Source organism: Hippoglossus stenolepis, chromosome 24 (assembly GCF_022539355.2).
Source record: "Hippoglossus stenolepis isolate QCI-W04-F060 chromosome 24, HSTE1.2, whole genome shotgun sequence".
In the NCBI taxonomy this organism is placed as follows: domain Eukaryota; kingdom Metazoa; phylum Chordata; class Actinopteri; order Pleuronectiformes; family Pleuronectidae; genus Hippoglossus; species Hippoglossus stenolepis.
Window position 1 is genome coordinate 7,248,329 of NC_061506.1, and position 18,312 is coordinate 7,266,640.

The following is an 18,312-nucleotide window of genomic DNA, read 5'->3' on the forward strand; positions in this document are numbered from 1 at the left end:
GTGGCAATAAAATAGATTCGAAGAATTAAAATCACACGAAATAGAATGTAATAAACATAAACACAATGTGCAAAAAACTGTACATACACAACAAAGTACTAGAATACACAGTGAAGAGCTAAATATAACAGAACGACGAATAAGCCTATAATATCGATGATCAAATAATATGTATGTGAAACAATCAACTTTTTCACAAAGTAAATGTCAAGAGTGAGAATGTCAATTTTACAATTTTTACTGAGTAACTGAAGGCAGCATGAGGTTCTGGGTTGTTTATTTTTTCTCCTTGGTTTCCACTGTTTGGGAAGTGCTACTGTACAGTATGTGAATTTACAAACTAAACAGCAGCCTATTGATTTGTGTCTTTGAGTCTGCACAGGTCGACATATTACTATGTATAGATTTTGTCAATATGGCCGTTCAACACAAATCACAACATAAATCATAGAAAAGTCTTTTTTTCCCCTCTATACAAATAACATTTTGATGCACAATATTAAGTAGAACCACCTCATGTAGGACCAGGCTAGAGGCTCAATACAAATTACTAAACAAATCCCCTCATATAGATCTTACATAGCATGAAGCCCTGAGGTTTTCTTTTGTACCTGCCTTCTGGCATGTTAAACGTAATATATAGCAGGCATGTGCTGTCAGAGCGAAAAGTGAAGTTGATGTCAAGACTGAGTTGAGACACGCCTGCCTGAGCACTTCTAACATGTCAGCATCATAGCTATTCATAAACACATCACATGCATCTGTAGGGGAGGGCGAGTTACAGGAAAGTTCCACTCTGAAGTCTGATTCCAAAGGTTGCGTAATGTTGAAACCACAGAAAGTAAACAGAGGGATGTATTCAGCCATGCTTTCTGTAAACGTTCAACCTCAACACTGCTCCTGGACCGTCTCTGTGTCAACAGAGTTTTTCTTGCATGGACGCGGGACAGTTACAGTACATCGGCCTCTACTTAACGTAGTCACAGGACTTTTATAAATAGGGAGCAAGATTATATACACAACATATTTGTGATTTTTTCAAGAAATAATGCTTTACAATTGAGAACGAAAGAAAGAAAGAACATTCCTGGATCCATAACCTACTCTGGATCCCCACCAAAATATTTAAAGGGCAAATGTTTATTGTAATTCCCTATCAGCTTCTGCCTGGTGCAGGCCAGATATGCACCGATGTCAAGTCTGTAGAAGTTGTATTTGAAGTTTGTAGTGCACACAATGTATTAGGGAATAGCAAATGTCTGCAGCTAGAAATAAAACAGATTTTCTTCAGGTTAAACTTTTACACAGAATTAGGATTGCGTATTTGGCTCCCCATTTCACTTGGGCTCTCTGTCCAAAGCGGTCACTGAAAATCCCTCGGTCTCCTCCTGTGAAGGGCAGAACAAAGGTGGATATTTTTCCATATCCTGGTGTTTCTTGGTTGTAGCCCCGCCCAGGAGGGTTCCCTGTCTTCGGGTCACAGATTTAAGCCTCATCACTGGTTCATTACCTCTGTGGATCTGGATGGCTGTAACACATGAGAAAATCATTCAACCATTTGCCCTTCACAGAAAATAGTACTGACATTTTACAGGAAATTATGACTGCAGACACAATCTGATCATCTGGTTCATGTCTCAGTTGTGACATTCTTAACTCTTTCTCTTAGCAACACTTACCACATACACATCAACAGAAGCCTTATTATGGAAACAGAAACCTGACATTTAAGACCCACATTAATGAAAGTGGAGAAACACTGACTTCCAACCTCTTAAGCCGACAGTCCACCCAGAATCTAGTCTTAACACCGGGTAGTAAGATACATTTTTTTTCTTCACTTTTTTCTCCCATAATTCGCAATGTGTTTGGCTCGGTTTTAACTTTCTAATTGTGGATTGCTGAAAAGTTCTCATTGGAAATTAAGCATCAAAGAGTACATGAAAACTTCACAAACTGATTTCCACACAATTCTGCACACAGTAAACAAGCACTGGCAGAGTACCCTAAGTAAGGCACGGCCACTATTTGAGCCTTTGAGCCTAACAAATTAACTGGCTGGACTTCAGTGAAAGGTCGGCTATTCAACTTGTGGAAAGCACTGCAATGTTATCTCAAAAGCAGGAAGATTGTTACCTTCCCACTGGTGTCGATATATAAATACATATACGTAAACTGTTTGTGTAAAACATATGCCCCGTGTGAGGCTCGAACTCACGACCTTCAGATTATGAGACTGACGCGCTGCCTACTGCGCCAACGAGGCCCGAAATGTATTAAAAATAATGTAAAAAAATCGATTATATTTTTCCTTTACAAATATATATAGTCTCATAAACTGTCAAGCAAATCAAGCAAAGACAAAGTAAACTTCTGTACTGTTTAGGTCTAACTTGCGATCAGTTTGGAGGGAGACCACCGAGACAGGAGACTCTGACACGTTACCAACCGGTGCTTCTGCTCTGATCCTGAAACAGCGGCACTAATTGTTTAGCATTGGCAGTCTGTGGTGGAAACCCTGTTTTCACACTTTTTGTTGCCACCGTTCCGACGCTTACTGCCTTGTTCACGTTAACAAGCTCTCCTCTCTGATCTCTGCTTCACACTCTGTTTTGCCTGTGTGAGTGAGTGGGGGCAGGGCCGGCCCGAGAACTGTGTGTGTGTGTTTGTTTACAATTTACATACAGAATATGGGCCATTTATAGCCCATATCCTCAGATGGATGTTACATTTAGGACATGGTGTGAACAACAATGAATATGTAATCAATCCATTTATCAATTTAATAATTCCAGACTGTCTCTATGTAACACATATATCAAGAACAGTATGGCAGTATATCAGTGGTATAAAATGGTTTGAAAACAATGACAATTATATCATTTGTCACAATATTTTCTGGGAGAATATATTGTTCAACAAAACTGGTTTAAACTTCACAGACAACCCTAGAAAAAAGTGTTTTCTCTCCCCGTCGGGGAATTGAACCCCGGTCTCCCGCGTGACAGGCGGGGATACTCACCACTATACTAACGAGGAGATGTCACTCATTCAAGACTAAAGACTATTTAAATGAGCTATTTGTAATGCTCAGATACCGAGGTTGAAACATGACACTCATGGTATAATGTGCATTGAACCTGTGTCAATAGCCAATCATTTTGTGTATTTATTGTTTATTACATAAGGGGGCCCTCAGCTGGCCTGCCCCAGGTCTTTGCAGACTGGTGCCGGCCGAACTGCCTCCAAATCTAAAAAAACTGATGGTAGATTTCCGCAGGCGCAGCCACTCCCCCCAACACCTGTGAACTTTGAGATAGTGCCTTTATATAAGTACCTGGGTGTTCATCTGAACAATAAACTGGACTGGACTGATCATGCCACTGCACTTTATAAGAAGGGCCAGAGCAGACTGTATCTGCTCAGAAAGCTGAAGTCTTTGGAGTGCAGGGGGCGCTCCTGAAGACCTTTTATGACTCTGTTGTGGCATCGGCCATGTTCTTTGGAATAGTAAGCTGGGGCAGCAGTATTGGGATACCTGGGATACCCCCTTGAATTAGTGGAGGTGGTGGGACAGAGGAGGATGATGGTGTCATCTCTGATGGACACCCCCTGCAGGAAACCATCACAGCACTGGGCAGCTCCTTCAATGACAGACAGACCCACCCTTAATGTCTGAAGGAGAGGTATCGCAGGTCGTTCCTTTCCGCAGCAATAAGACTGTACCATAAACTGTGCTCACAGTAGAACTCAGGTTCACTTACACTATAAGTACTGATGTATATTTTTGAGTGTCTCTATTTTTCACTAGAGAACTATGAAGCTTTAAAACACGTGCCCCGTGTGAGGCTCGAACTCACGACCTTCAGATTATGAGACTGACGCGCTGCCTACTGCGCCAACGAGGCCTTATAAACTCAGCCGTTTCCAGTACGTAACGGTCCACCAATGCAGAATTACCGCCGCCACTACTTCAGGTTTCGGGCGGTCACACATTTTCTGCTCAGTATACTTATACCATATCTTTTTATTACCCTGCCATATGTCCTCCCTAATCACTCCTGCTGACCTACACTCAACTTATTAGGACCTCTGATCTGTGCTGCGTTTCCCAATTCTGCTCTACGTGACACAAACTCTCACTTCACTGTTTTGACAGTGTTGAATATTACACAGTACAAAGAAATATATATCATATATATAGTATAAGAGTATAAGAATAAGAACTGAAATATATAAGTCTATTTATGTGCCAACACCCAGAAGTTCAATGCGCTATAAAAAAAGTGCAGCGTCAGCATCTAGATTGCCAAGACCAGACTGCAGATCAGATCTGCTTTGTACCAGAAAAAGGAAATTTGCATTGGCCGGGAATCGAACCCGGGCCTCCCGCGTGGCAGGCGAGAATTCTACCACTGAACCACCAATGCATATTTCTGACTTTTTTCCCTCCTTTTTTCTCCAACTGGGCCCTTTTACAACACGTCTGTAATGGTTCAGATCGGACCATGGACACCATGCTCTCCACAATGTCAACATACGACTGTGTCGCCTCTCACAAGGACAACGTCATCCTGAAATTTCATGAAGACACCAGAGTCATTGGACTTATTACTGGCGGGCGTGGAAACACACCATATAGGCGCGAGGTGGCAAGTTTGGTGACATGGTGTGAAGAGAACAATCTCACCCTCAACACGGACAAGACCAAGGAAATAATTGTGGACATAAGAAAGGAGAGGAGAACTCATCGGCCACTGTTCATCCGTGGGCTTGAGGTGGAGAGTGAGCAGCTTCAAATTCCTGGTAGTCTACATCAGTGATGACCTCACCTGGAGACTAACCCCGCCCCCCACCAGCTGGTCAAGAAAGCACAACAGCGTCTGTACTTCCTGAGGAGGCTGAGGAAATTCGGCATGTCCCTAAAGATCCTCAGAAACTTCTACAGCTGCATGATTGAGATCATCTTCACCAGCTGCATCACCGTGTGGTATGGAAGCACCACTGCAATGGACTTTAAGCGCCTGCAGAGTGTGGTAAAGACCGCTGAGAGGATCACCAGGACATCACTACCCTCTCTGCAGGACATCTACCCCCGCAGAGTCCATAAAAGAGCCTGCTCCATTGTTAAGTACTTCACCCACCCCCAACACGGACTGTTCACACCTCTGCCCTCTACAGAGATACAGAAGTGGTACATATCATGGTCGTATCATCCGTCAACATGGCCTTAATTACCACTCTTACGCGGACGACACCCAGCTCTGCATAAGCACTCATCCATCTGCTCAGCTGCCCCCCAGTCACTTGTCAATTACCTGCATGACATTAAAATTGCAAATCCCTCCATGCTCTAGCCCCACCATATTTAACTGACCTCCAACCCTACACTGCACTCAGAAGGCTCACACTTAGGTTTGCTCTCCATCCCCAACACCAAATTACAAACTTTTCAAGACAGAGCCTTCTGTGTCGCAGCCCCCACCCTCTTGAACTCTCCCTGCTGAACTACGCAACACTGAATCTCTTGACATTTCCAAAAACTCCTCAAGCATCACCTCTTCACTAAGGCTTTTGGCCTCGGTTAATGCTCCACCCTGCTGCTAAATTCTATCCTGTTTTGTACTTGTATTATAATTTTTTTCATTTCTCTACTGTTTTGTCCTCAAACATATGTAAAGCGTCCTTGGGTCCAGTGAAAGGCGCTATATAAATATAAGCCATTATTAGAAGTGTGAAATGCAGGACATCCAGACTGAGGAACATTCTTTATCCAACTGCCATCAGACACAATGTGTATTTATTTTTACTCTTAAAGCACGGTATTTGCAGCAGGTGGCAAAGTAAGAATTTCATTGTAAAGCACTGTATATATGACAAGAACACACTTTGAACTTTGCACTTCAAAGATATGGGTAAGGCTTAAAAATAAACAACTGAAAAAACTTTCCTCTCCCCGTCGGGGAATTGAACCCCGGTCTCCCGCGTGACAGGCGGGGATACTCACCACTATACTAACGAGGAGATGTCTCTGCCTCTTGGTAAATGATTTTTTAAATGAAGAGAAACAAAAATGTGATAGAATGTAAAGTGATAGTTGATGTGAGAGTCCAGGAATATACTGTATTCTTTAGAGTTCAAACAAATGGATTTGTGTTAAAAACAATCCATCTAAAAACATGACGCACTCCCCGTCGGGGAATTGAACCCCGGTCTCCCGCGTGACAGGCGGGGATACTCACCACTATACTAACGAGGAGGAGATGTCAAAATCCACAACCATAGGTATTTTAACTGTTTAAAAACAACAATAGAACTGTGTTTGAAACAATCCATGTAAAAACGTGATAGTTGATCCCGCGTGAGAGTCCAGGAATATACTAACGAGGAGATGTCAAAACCTCCGATCATTGTTTTTTTAAATGTTAGGAACAATAATTGAACTGTATTTGAAAGAATCCATCTAAAAACATGATACTCTCCCCGTCGGGGAATTGAACCCCGGTCTCCCGCGTGACAGGCGGGGATACTCACCACTATACTAACGAGGAGGAGATGTCAAAATCTCCGACCATAGCTTTTTTAACTGTTAGGAAGAATAATAGAACTGTGTTTGAAACATGAAACTCATGTTGTGTGCATTGAACTTCCACGTCACTAGCCATGATTGTTTGGCGTACTTATTGTTTTTTACATCTCTGGAACAACGTGCAAAAGAGATTTCTTTGATCAGGCACCTGCCCCTCCCCCACCGTACTATCCCTGCTGCAACCCCCCTCGACTGCAACCCTAGTATACCGCCCTAAGCCCTCCTCAGACCCTCTTCCCTCCCTCGACTGCTAACAGGAACGTCCTAATTTCCGCACTGTGGGACAAATAAAGGATGATCTTAACTTATCCTATTGCAAGAAAATGCATATTTATTGATAAAAAAGTAAAAGCTAGTTGCATTGGCCGGGAATCGAACCCGGGCCTCCCGCGTGGCAGGCGAGAATTCTACCACTGAACCACCAATGCTCACTTGCTACTTTCATTTCCTTGTATGATTTTGAAGGGGCCATTTCACGTGTGTGTTCACAAGACTGTGAATTTAAACAAATTTTTTAACTTCAGAAGTCTGGTGCCATCGGCTCAGATAAATAGAGTCACAACGTGTTATTAGGACATGTCCAGTACTTGAAGTTTGCTTTGTTTGTCTGGTTCATTCTAGAGTTTATGAGGCAGGTATTGTCGTGTTCTTTTTTCCTTAGGTAGAGAGGCTAGAGTCGGTCTGGTTCAAAAAAGTATTTATTTAGAAGCAATGAACAGCTACTACATAGCTATGGGCACTCAACGTACAGCCCCAAGCCGCCTAATACCGCCGGGGAAGTCAAGAGTCGCCCCGAGCGGACGACAGGTGCAATATTTATAATAATAGGTAGAACTTCATTGGGAGGGGGAGTCACCGTGGTTAGTGCACAGGCTGGTCCCAGCCTCTAGGCACTGAAATTTGCCAATGATGAGGAGCCGCTCCCAGTTTCGTCCCTCCTTTGACAGTAGCTGGGAAAATCTTCACATTCTGACAGTGTTTGGTTTGGTGTTTTAAAACAAGCCTTGAATCGGCTGACAGCTTGTGAGCTTTCAGTATGGCATGCGCATTTTCTAGACAAAACAACGCCTTTCCTATCTGTCCTTCAGACCCTAGTGGCAGCTGCTTGAATTCTTTCTAAGGGTATGTCACAGTTTTTTAAGAAAACAGTGCATTCATGTATGTGTGATGTTTGAATAAAGCTAATGGAGTTTAGGCTGTAATATAGTAAGTTAGGTATGAGAACAAGTTAAAGTACAGTGTATTGTATGCCACAGATGTACAGTCTTCTCAAACAGGCATTATCAGACAGGTGCAAGACTGAACTGCGATGTGACGCACACACACACACAACAATCAACTTCAAGATTAAAACCAGCCAGCAACGGCTACTATCAGTCACTATGTGAAGGCCGCACATTTTCCCACGTATTCAGCCCTAACTGCCCCTGCTCCCACCCCTGTCCAACATACTGCACTTGTTTAGAGTTCAGTTTCATTGCCATCTTCACAGACACATATTCAAAGAAAAACATAGATTTTAGTCTTAACAGTATTTAAACACAACAAACCATAAAAAAAAAGGTATTGACTCCCCGTCGGGGAATTGAACCCCGGTCTCCCGCGTGACAGGCGGGGATACTCACCACTATACTAACGAGGAGTTGTCACAAAACCACAACCATTGCTTTTTTTCGATACTGCCTGTCATTTGAAACTAATTAAACAGTTCAGAACTATACGCGGCTGGCCCCCACCTATACTGAGAGGTAATAGTATAAGGACATGAAAAATGTGTGATTGAACCAGGACAATATGCCCATTTACTTTTTCACAACTAGTCAAGAGGTCGCTCCAAAAACAACTTCTGTCGGTGACCCTTCACAATAAAAGTCCCAAACAGATACACTGCTTATGATGACAGGAAACACAAATTCACCGACCAACCTTCCACAATAAGGCAACTAAATAAAATAGTTTACATAAATTACTTTTAAATGGCCAAATGTGACACTATAAAAACTAACTGGATATAGTTGATGATAATAATAAATATTTTAGTTCATTAGCTATATTATTGGCTATTTATGAGCTGTATATTGCTTGTTGTGTGTCTTTTTCATTCTATAGTATGAATAATTGTGAAAACCGTGAAACCGACAATAATCCCGGCACCAGAATTTCATATCGTGACATCCCTACTTCAAACATATGGATTTTAAAATATTCCATCAAAAAAAAATATTATGCACTCCCCGTCGGGGAATTGAACCCCGGTCTCCCGCGTGACAGGCGGGGATACTCACCACTATACTAACGAGGAGGTGATGTCAACTTGCCTATGACATGACTGCCAAAACCCTGATCACCGGTGACAATGAGACGGCCTGCAGAGAGGAGGTCAGAGCCCTGACATCTTGGTGCCAGGACAACGGCTCTTCTTCCTCCGCAGGCTGCGGAGGCTCACCACATGCCCCCCTGCTCCAATCTGTCCCTCACAACAAACCAAGTGAGAAAAGAGATCGGGGAGATCAAGGCGGCTAGTCCTGATGGCATAGGCTCCTCAAATCCTGCGCTGAACAGCTGTGCAGGATCCAAAGGTTAGCTGCATTGGCCGGGAATCGAACCCGGGCCTCCCGCGTGGCAGGCGAGAATTCTACCACTGAACCACCAATGCTCACATGACTGATCATCTATTTTGAGAGGTCAGATTGACCTTGACCTTTGACTAAGCTAAGCAGTAGTACACACCTGCATAAAGAGTACGACAGTCATACATGGGCCTAAGAAACCAAGGCCTGATCACCGGCGACAATGAGATGGCCTGCAGAGAAGAGATCAGAGCCCTGACATCTTGGTGCCAGGACAACCTCCATCTCAACGTCAGCAATTTTTACTCTTCTCTCAAGGAGGAGAACTTTCTAAACATAAGGAGACATGCTCAGAAGATGTTGGTTCTCTTTGGCTCTACCTACATATGTGAAAAAACATTCTCAGTGATGAAGTTATCAATTTACAGGGAGAAGAACACGCCCTCCTCTCTCTAAACAGGACTACAGTGGAGAAAGTGCAAAAGTTAGTTGCATTGGCCGGGAATCGAACCCGGGCCTCCCGCGTGGCAGGCGAGAATTCTACCACTGAACCACCAATGCTCACATGACAAATCTTCTATTTTGAGAGGTCAAACTGACCTTGACTTTTGACCAAGCTAAGCAGTTGTACCCACCTGCATTAAGAGTACGACAGTCTACCTGTGCCTAATAAACCGGACCCAGTCTGCTTGAATGACTTCCATCCTGTGGCTCTCACTCCCAATAGCCATGAAGTGTTTCGAGCAACTGGTTAGGCATCACATTTCAAGGCCCGCCTCCCCACAGATCTGGGCCCCCAACAGTTTGCTTAAAGAACCAACTGGTCCACAAACTTCATATCCACCCGCCTTACTCTGTTTCATCTGGAAAACCATGATGCCTACGCCAGACTCCTCTTCATAAACTTCAACTTTGGACGAGAGCTGCGATGATGTGACACAGCCCAGTTACTCGTATTCGTCCGTGGGATAAAGGACTTCAAGATTACGGAGGAGCTGGCAGCACTGCGGTCAATGAAAGGGACAACGACAGGGAGCGATCTATTCACGGAGGTAGATGCATGCATGAACACGCTGGGTCTGAAATGGGACAGACTGGCAGGTGTCACAGCGGACGGCTGTCCAAGTCTGACCGGGAAAATGTCGGACTTTTGAAACGTATGCAAGATAAAGTGACTGAAATCGACCCAGATCAGAAATTGGTATTTTTGCATTGTATAATACATCAGCATGTGTTGTGCAAGTCAGTGCTAAAAATGATGTTGTCACTAAAATAGTTAACTTCATCAGGGCACGAGCATTGAACCATAGACAGTTTGTTTCACTTTTGGAGGAGCATGAGACTGAACATGGTGACATAGGCTACCACACAGCTGTCAGATGGCTCAGCCTGGGCAAAATGCTAAAAATAGTATGGGAGCTGAAAGCAGAGATTCGAGAGTTCTGCGAAAAGAAAGGCAAGGACATCCCAGAGCTCTCAGATGAGATTTTGCAGATTTTGCATTTGCTGTTGATGTGACTGCACTGATGAATGAACTGAACACCAAACTGCAAGGCAAGGGCCTATTTGTTCATGAAATGCACAGCCTGGTGAAGGCTTTCATGAGAAAGTTGCAGTTTCTTTCAAGCCAACTGGAGAGCAACAATCTCACTCATGCAAACCCTGAAAGAAGTCACACCATCAGCTGATCACCTTTGCAGGTACTCATCCATGCTAGGAGCACTGCATTGTGAGTTTTCAAGGCGATTTGATGATCTCAGAATGATCGAGGATGAAATGCAAATGATTTCCTCTCCCTTTACCTGTAGTGTGGATAATGCACCCAGTGATGTTCAGCTGGAACTCATTGACCTGCAGTCTGATGCGGTACTGGCAGAGCATTTTAAGTCAGGATCACTGCTGGATTTTTACTCTTCTCTCAAGGAGGAGAACTTTCTAAACATAAGGAGACATGCTCAGAAGATGTTGGTTCTCTTTGGCTCTACCTACATATGTGAAAAAACATTCTCAGTGATGAAGTTTACTAAATCCAGGTATAGATCCTCTCTCACTGATGATCATCTGGCAGCTGTGCTTCGCATCTCCACCTCAGACATTCAACCTGACTTTGATGCACTTGTGAAAGCCCAACAGAGACTAGATTTCTCTCACTGAACTGAAAAAAATCAAATGAGGTGGTTAGACTAGAAATGCTGGCATGTAAAGGCACCAACTAGCAGTGAACTGGGACACTTTCTTTGGAGGCCTTTTTCTCAAAATCACAGTTCAGTGACAATCGTTATAATATGATGTATCTTGCTTACTATTTGGAGTACAAAGACAATATTGCGGAGTCTTTAGAAAGCTAAGAACCTCTTTCCAACAGTATATGGAACTCAAAATGTGTTTTGGGGTGAATGTGCCTGAAAATGACACTATTTCTATTACTGTTTTTGTTTACCATTGTTTTGGGAAATTTTATTGAATAAATTACATTTTTTGTAAGGCAACCTCGCTTTTTCATTGCTTAATCATAACATGCAGTACTCTTACCAGTCTTACCAGCTTGTCAAAACAATGCTATATACTGCTTTTATAAAGAAATATAATTAATATTATGCAGAATTGAGTTCAGCCTTTGGCCTGGCCCCCCACAATATTTTCTGTTTCTCATGTGGCCCCATGGAAAAAATAATTGCCCACCCCTGCATTAAGCAGTGGTCCGACCAATCAGACTCAGCTCTAGGGGACTGCTTCAGCACTACGGAGTGGTATGTGTTTCAGGATAACAACATAAACACATACATGGACGCGGCCATCTGCTACATCAGCAAATGCATTGATGATGTCGAACCGAGGACTACTGTCAAACTTTCCCGAACCAGAAGCCCTGGATTAATGGTGACGTCCATGCCAAACTTAAGGCACAGACCGACGCCTAGACCATCAATGTCCATGTTACAAAGAAACCCACAATCCCCTGTCTGAACGACTACCGCCCAGTAGCACTCACCGCCACCACCATGAAGGACTTTGAGTGTTTAGTCAAATCCTTCATCACCTCCTCCCTCCATGACTCACTGGACCCACTTCAGTTTGCCTTCTGGCCAAATAGGTCAGCTGCAGATGCGTTATCTGCACCACATCCTCCACTCTGACTCTCACCACCGGCGCCCCCAGGGCTGCTTGCTCAGTCCCCTGACATCTTGGTGCCAGGACAACAACCTCCATCTCAACGACAGCAAAACAAAAGAGCTGATCGTAGACTACAGGAAGAGACAGGGAGAAGAACACGCCCTCCTCTCTTTAAACGGGACGACAGTGAAGAGAGTCAGCGGCTGGTCCTGCCGGCATAGGCTCCTCAAATCCTGCGCTGACCAGCTGTGCAGGATCCAAAAGTCAGCTGCATTGGCCGGGAATCGAACCCGGGCCTCCCGCGTGGCAGGCGAGAATTCTACCACTGAACCACCAATGCTCACATGACTGATCATCTATTTTGAGAGGTCAGATTGACCTTGACCTTTGACTAAGCTAAGCAGTAGTACCCACCTGCATAAAGAGTACGACAGTCACACATGTGCCTAAGAAACCAAACCCAGTCTGCTTGAATGAGTCTTCTCCTGTTCTCCCTGTTCACACAAGACTAGGTGGCCACCCACAGCTCAAACACCATCATCAAATTTGCTGCTGACATGACTGTCAAAAGGCTGATCACCGGCAACAATGAGATGGCCTGCAGAGAGGTCAGAGCCCTGACATCTTGGTGCCAGGACAACATCCATCTCAACGTCAGCAAAACAAAAGAGCTGATCGTAGACTAGAGGAAGAGACAGGGACAAGAACACGCCCTCCTCTCTCTAAACGGGACTGCAGTGGATAAAGTGCAAAAGTTAGTTGCATTGGCCGGGAATCGAACCCGGGCCTCCCGCGTGGCAGGCGAGAATTCTACCACTGAACCACCAATGCTCACATGTCAAATATTCTATTTTGAGAGGTCAAACTGACCTTGACCTTTGACCAAGCTAAGCAGTTGTACCCACCTGCATTAAGAGTACGACAGTCTACCTGTGCCTAATAAACCGGACCCAGTCTGCTTGAATGACTTCCATCCTGTGGCTCTCACTCCCAATAGCCATGAAGTGTTTCGAGCAACTGGTTAGGCATCACATTTCAAGGCCCGCCTCCCCACAGATCTGGACCTGTCGTGTTCTTTTATCCTTAGGTATGAGAAGGGTCGGTCTTAGTTCAAAAAGTATTTATTTAGAAGCAATGAAAAGGTACAGCATAGCTATGGGCACTCAAGGCACAGCCTCGGCTTTTAGTCAGTAGCTCGGGGTAGTCAAGAGTCGCCCCGAACGGATGACAGGTGCAATATTTATAATAGTAGGTTGAAGGCGTGGTCCCAGCATCTTGGAACTGGAATCCACCAATGATGAGGAGCCACTCCCAGGTTCGCTACTCCTTTGATAGTAGCTGGGCAAATCTTCACATTCTGACAGTGTTATTATCCCTGATCCGTGTGAGTACAGTAGAGCAACAGCCAGCTGAGACCCTGGCGATCACCAGATAGGTCAGCCATGCTTTCTTGTCGGCCGTTTTAAGTTTTGTGTATTAAGAAAAGCCTTTATCCGGCTGAAGCTTTGTGAGTCTTCAGTAGTTTTGCAGACACAGTGTTTTTGTTCATTGGAGTGTGAAACATTGTGTTTCTGTTTTATCGTCTGTATGTTCTGTGTGTGTAAGCATGCGTATTTATCAGACAAGACAACGCCTTTCCTATCTGGCCTTCAGAAGCTGGGGCAGCTTCTTGATTTCTTTCTAAGGCATAGGTCACAGTGTCTTAATGAGCACAGTGCATTCATGTATGTGTGATGTTGAATAAAGCTAAAGGAATACTGTAATATATATAAAGGTTTATGTATGAGAACAAGTTTAAGTACAGTGTATTGTATGCCACGGATTACAGTCCTAACACATAACAAAACATAAATTCTTTCTGTTAAGGTACAAACATGGTGCGTGTAAAATCGATCCTTTTCGGGGCTATAGTGTCTAATTATATTATTAAAATCCTAACAGACCCCCAACAGTTTGCTTAAAGAACCGTGGAGAGTCAGAAGTTTCAGGTTCCTCTGGGTTCACATCAGTGATGAGCTGACCTGGACTCACCAAACGCACTCCATCATTCCAGGATTCCCTGCAACTTCTACAGGTGCATCATAGAGTATCCTGACTGGCTGCATCACCGCCTCATATGGCAGCTGCTATGCCCTGAACCGTAAGGCTCTACAGAGGAAGTGAAGTCTGCTCAGCACATCACCAGGATGGTGCTGCCATCCATGAAGGACCTCTACACCCATCGGTGTAGAAAGAAGGCCAAAAGGATTATCAAAGACCCTTATCACCCCAGCCATAGACAGTAACGCAGCATTCGGTCCCGCGACACCAGGCCCTCAACACCAGGCTCAGAGACAGTTTCATTCCCCAGACCATAAACTCCTCCAATCTGAAAGATTGTGCCACTCCTCTAAACTCTGCACCTTGCAATATTTGCACTTCCTTATCAGTATTACTTATTTCATTCATTCATTCAGTCTACTCAGCAGTAACATACTTTATTTTGGTCTAAAAAGGTATATGTAAGTGTATATTTTATTTTAATATTTCTTCGTTTCATTCCCCATACCATAAGACTTGTAAACTCCTCCAATCTGAAAGATTGTGCCACTCCTCTAAACTCTGCACCTTGCAATATTTGCACTTCCTTATCAGTATTACTTATTTCATTCAGTCTACTCAGCAGTAACATACTTTATTTTGGTCTAAAAAGGTATATGTAAGTGTATATTTTATTTTAATGTATTTTTTCTCTCCTATTTAAATTGTTTTGCTTGTGTAATATTTTTGAGCATGACTAGAAGGGAGCCTGTTGCCCAAGCATTTCATTGCCAGCAACTGCTGTATGTAGTTGTTGTGCACATGATGAATAAAGTCTTGCATCTTAAATCTTGATATTTAATTGAATCAAGTTCCTGGGTATGCACCTGGCAGACAATCTGTCCTCAGCCACTCACTCTATGGCCATCATCAAGAAGGCCAAACAGCAGCTTCAACTGCACCTCCGGAGGCTCACGCAGGCCCTCACCACTTTCTACAGGGGCACAATTGAAAGTGTTCTGACATACTGCATCACTGTCTGGTTCGGCAACTGCCAAACAGAAACAGCTGAACAAGATAATGAGAACAGCAGGGAAGATCATTGCGCCCTTCTCCCATGAAACTGTTGGTAGACGAGGAACGGTATTTATTTTTTGATTGTACACTCGTGCATTAGGGCTGCAACTAACGACTATTCTGATAGTCGATTAATCTATCGATGATTGAAATGATTAATCGACTAATCGGATTATGAATCACACAAATTCTCAATTGCTCTTATTTAGCCAGCAGCTTTTAAATTGAGCTTGAGGTTGTTCGCGGCATGTGATGACTGAAAAGAAAGACAATAAAGATCGATGCTTCATTCAAAAATGTCTTTTAATAAACTTTGCTGCATATTAGGCTACTATTGATACAAAAACAAAGACAAATCAATTGTTGTCCATTTAAAACCAAGGACAGGCAAAGTGCTAATATAAAAAAAAAATTGTTTAATTCAAGTTTCCCTTTTTACTGTGAACCAAGAACAGGCCAAGTGCCGATACTAAAAAATAAATAAAAAATCAAGTATCCATTTTTTCTGTAAACAAAAAGGACAGAGAAAGTAGCAGCAATAAAAACATCAACAAACAAAACTACAGTCTTCTTCGGACTGCATAATTGTGATCAAAAAAGACGTTTGTCAGGGAATAGGATAACATTACACTTTTAAACTCGTAAAAAAAAAGTTTGAAAAAATCTATATTCAAACCATGTTTTTGTAATGGATTCTAGAATCCTGCACACAGGTATTGAGGGAGTTGCTACAGGCTATCTTACCGAGGCGAGTCTGCATCGCCTACGTTACGATGTCAAACGTGCCTCCTCTTCAAATACTCGTGTCCTGCTTCCATGGAAAGCAAGGTCCGCCTTACAAATATTGCAGGTAGTTTTTTTCGGGCTATGTTAAGGGTGAAATTCTCCCATACTTTTGACTTTCTGGTACGCGATGGTGTTGCAACGGACGCCGCCATTGTGCTATGTTTTGTCGCTATTGCACATGCGCGACTTTCAGAGATAGGAAGGGAGCGAGATGGCTCACTCCTCAGCTACTTCCATCAGCACCTCCGGTAAAACGACGTTTAGTTCAGCTGCACGGCACGAAAAAAGCGCGCTATGACGTAACCAACGAATCATCGACTATTAAATTCGCCGGCGACTATTTTTGTCATCGATTTTTGTCGACTACGCCGATTAATCGTTGCTCCCCGATTGTGCATGAGAAAATGACAATGAAGATTATACAAATACTGAACCTACCCTCTCAATGTTGGTCATTTTTCTCTTGGGCAAAACAAAGAACTTGTGGTATATTTCCGGAGGCACAGACACTTCGACTCGACACCAGTGAACATCCACGGAATGTACGTTGAGATATAGATTTCATATAAGTACCTTTGTGCTCATCTGAACAATAAACTGCACTGGACTGATCGTGCGACTGCACTTTATTAGGGCCACACTTCCCTTTAATTGACTACTGAACTTTATCTCAGGTTCTTTTTTTATTTATTATCTTATCTTTTGCTGTGAAAATGTATATATAAAAATTAAAAGCTAGTTGCATTGGCCGGGAATCGAACCCGGGCCTCCCGCGTGGCAGGCGAGAATTCTACCACTGAACCACCAATGCTCACATACCACACATTGTTCCTTTTTTTCTTTTTGGCCGGGCCGGTTTACGTCTTGCGTGCAGTGTTCACGAGGCAAATCATTTGTTTTGAGAAGTCAGAGTGGCCTTGAGGTTCGAGCACCAAATTGTAATACTCACACTTGTGCTGTGTTGTGAGTATTTGGTTGTGTTGCTTTCTAGTAAGAAAACTTGGGACTGCATTGAAGATGGCTGAAAGTTGGTGCCACCTCCACTGTTTAATTGTTTTTTTCCATGTTTTGTTTGCGTTGTGTGACACACTTGTCAGAAACTGCACCAGCAGTTAACCCAAACAAGCCTGCCGTTATGACAGTAATGCTAGCAACTGTTCGCTCACTAACCAAAAGATGTACCATATAACTCATGAGAGCTTCTGTTGAAAACCTTTTGAAATAAAATATGCACTCCCCGTCGGGGAATTGAACCCCGGTCTCCCGCGTGACAGGCGGGGATACTCACCACTATACTAACGAGGAGGTGATGTCACAAAGCCATGACAAATGATCTTTTAACTGTAAAGGCACAACAATGCACGATACGTTATTGTCGGTTGCCGACCCCAGCAGGTGAGGATGAGGGACGGTGATTTAGACATGACTGCAGTACAGGGGAACCGCAGGGACAGGTTCTGGCTCTGTTACCCATCACCCTCTACACTGCAGACTTCCTCTCCAACTTGATTCGACTGCTGACAGGCAGAGACTGGATAGACTTATTTACATTACATTACATTACATTTCATTTAGCTGACTACGGAGTTGTCAAAGATTTGGAGGGCTAGCTCAGTCCCGGGATACCCGCTCGACCCAGTGGAGTTGGTGGGACAGAGAAGGATGATGGTGAAGCTGTCATTTCTGATCCAGGCCCACACCCTGCAGGACACATTCACACAGCACTGGGCAGTTTTTTCAGCACAACACTACTTTGCTGATAGCAACCTTGAGATGCTTCATTTAAGCATGGCGTCCGAGCAAAATGTTTAAATATTTTTTTTGTTTTCTCATGGATTAATGTACATAGAAAGGCGCACAATGAGGGAAAAGGTGTAAGCCCAACGTGGGGCTCGAACCCACGACCCTGAGATTAAGAGTCTCATGCTCTACCGACTGAGCTAGCCGGGCTGTTTTTACTGGGTTAACGGTATGGTTTGTCTTGTTAGATAGATAGATATAGATGTAATTTATTGATCCCAATTTGGGAAATTATTGTGACACAGTTCTTAGGCCCAAACCCATTTCACCCCTTGGCCCTACCCCTACCTTGTTTTCAAGGGTTGTCTTGCCCCTTGAAACAAAGTCACAAGGGGTAGTGGTTTTAATCTTCCCCTA

At 43.6% G+C, this 18,312-nt stretch overlaps 17 non-coding genes across 17 annotated transcripts; all 17 read right to left on the reverse strand.

Annotated features, from left to right (window-relative positions):
* Positions 1 to 2,193: 2,193 nt before the first annotated feature.
* Positions 2,194 to 2,266, reverse strand: trnam-cau. Its single transcript has one exon. It is a non-coding gene; the product is annotated as a tRNA-Met (tRNA).
* Positions 2,267 to 2,967: 701 nt separating this feature from the next.
* Positions 2,968 to 3,039, reverse strand: trnad-guc. Its single transcript has one exon. It is a non-coding gene; the product is annotated as a tRNA-Asp (tRNA).
* A 796-nt stretch (positions 3,040 to 3,835) lies between these two features.
* trnam-cau lies at positions 3,836 to 3,908 on the reverse strand. The gene has a single exon. It is a non-coding gene; the product is annotated as a tRNA-Met (tRNA).
* A 451-nt stretch (positions 3,909 to 4,359) lies between these two features.
* trnag-gcc lies at positions 4,360 to 4,430 on the reverse strand. The gene has a single exon. It is a non-coding gene; the product is annotated as a tRNA-Gly (tRNA).
* Positions 4,431 to 5,952: 1,522 nt separating this feature from the next.
* Positions 5,953 to 6,024, reverse strand: trnad-guc. The gene has a single exon. It is a non-coding gene; the product is annotated as a tRNA-Asp (tRNA).
* A 163-nt stretch (positions 6,025 to 6,187) lies between these two features.
* On the reverse strand, positions 6,188 to 6,259 carry trnad-guc. Its single transcript has one exon. It is a non-coding gene; the product is annotated as a tRNA-Asp (tRNA).
* A 220-nt stretch (positions 6,260 to 6,479) lies between these two features.
* Positions 6,480 to 6,551, reverse strand: trnad-guc. Its single transcript has one exon. It is a non-coding gene; the product is annotated as a tRNA-Asp (tRNA).
* Positions 6,552 to 6,946: 395 nt separating this feature from the next.
* Positions 6,947 to 7,017, reverse strand: trnag-gcc. The gene has a single exon. It is a non-coding gene; the product is annotated as a tRNA-Gly (tRNA).
* Positions 7,018 to 8,159: 1,142 nt separating this feature from the next.
* trnad-guc lies at positions 8,160 to 8,231 on the reverse strand. The gene has a single exon. It is a non-coding gene; the product is annotated as a tRNA-Asp (tRNA).
* Positions 8,232 to 8,819: 588 nt separating this feature from the next.
* On the reverse strand, positions 8,820 to 8,891 carry trnad-guc. The gene has a single exon. It is a non-coding gene; the product is annotated as a tRNA-Asp (tRNA).
* Positions 8,892 to 9,174: 283 nt separating this feature from the next.
* Positions 9,175 to 9,245, reverse strand: trnag-gcc. The gene has a single exon. It is a non-coding gene; the product is annotated as a tRNA-Gly (tRNA).
* A 404-nt stretch (positions 9,246 to 9,649) lies between these two features.
* Positions 9,650 to 9,720, reverse strand: trnag-gcc. Its single transcript has one exon. It is a non-coding gene; the product is annotated as a tRNA-Gly (tRNA).
* Positions 9,721 to 12,542: 2,822 nt separating this feature from the next.
* Positions 12,543 to 12,613, reverse strand: trnag-gcc. Its single transcript has one exon. It is a non-coding gene; the product is annotated as a tRNA-Gly (tRNA).
* Positions 12,614 to 13,033: 420 nt separating this feature from the next.
* trnag-gcc lies at positions 13,034 to 13,104 on the reverse strand. Its single transcript has one exon. It is a non-coding gene; the product is annotated as a tRNA-Gly (tRNA).
* Positions 13,105 to 16,895: 3,791 nt separating this feature from the next.
* On the reverse strand, positions 16,896 to 16,966 carry trnag-gcc. The gene has a single exon. It is a non-coding gene; the product is annotated as a tRNA-Gly (tRNA).
* A 422-nt stretch (positions 16,967 to 17,388) lies between these two features.
* On the reverse strand, positions 17,389 to 17,460 carry trnad-guc. Its single transcript has one exon. It is a non-coding gene; the product is annotated as a tRNA-Asp (tRNA).
* A 572-nt stretch (positions 17,461 to 18,032) lies between these two features.
* On the reverse strand, positions 18,033 to 18,105 carry trnak-cuu. Its single transcript has one exon. It is a non-coding gene; the product is annotated as a tRNA-Lys (tRNA).
* Positions 18,106 to 18,312: the final 207 nt, after the last annotated feature.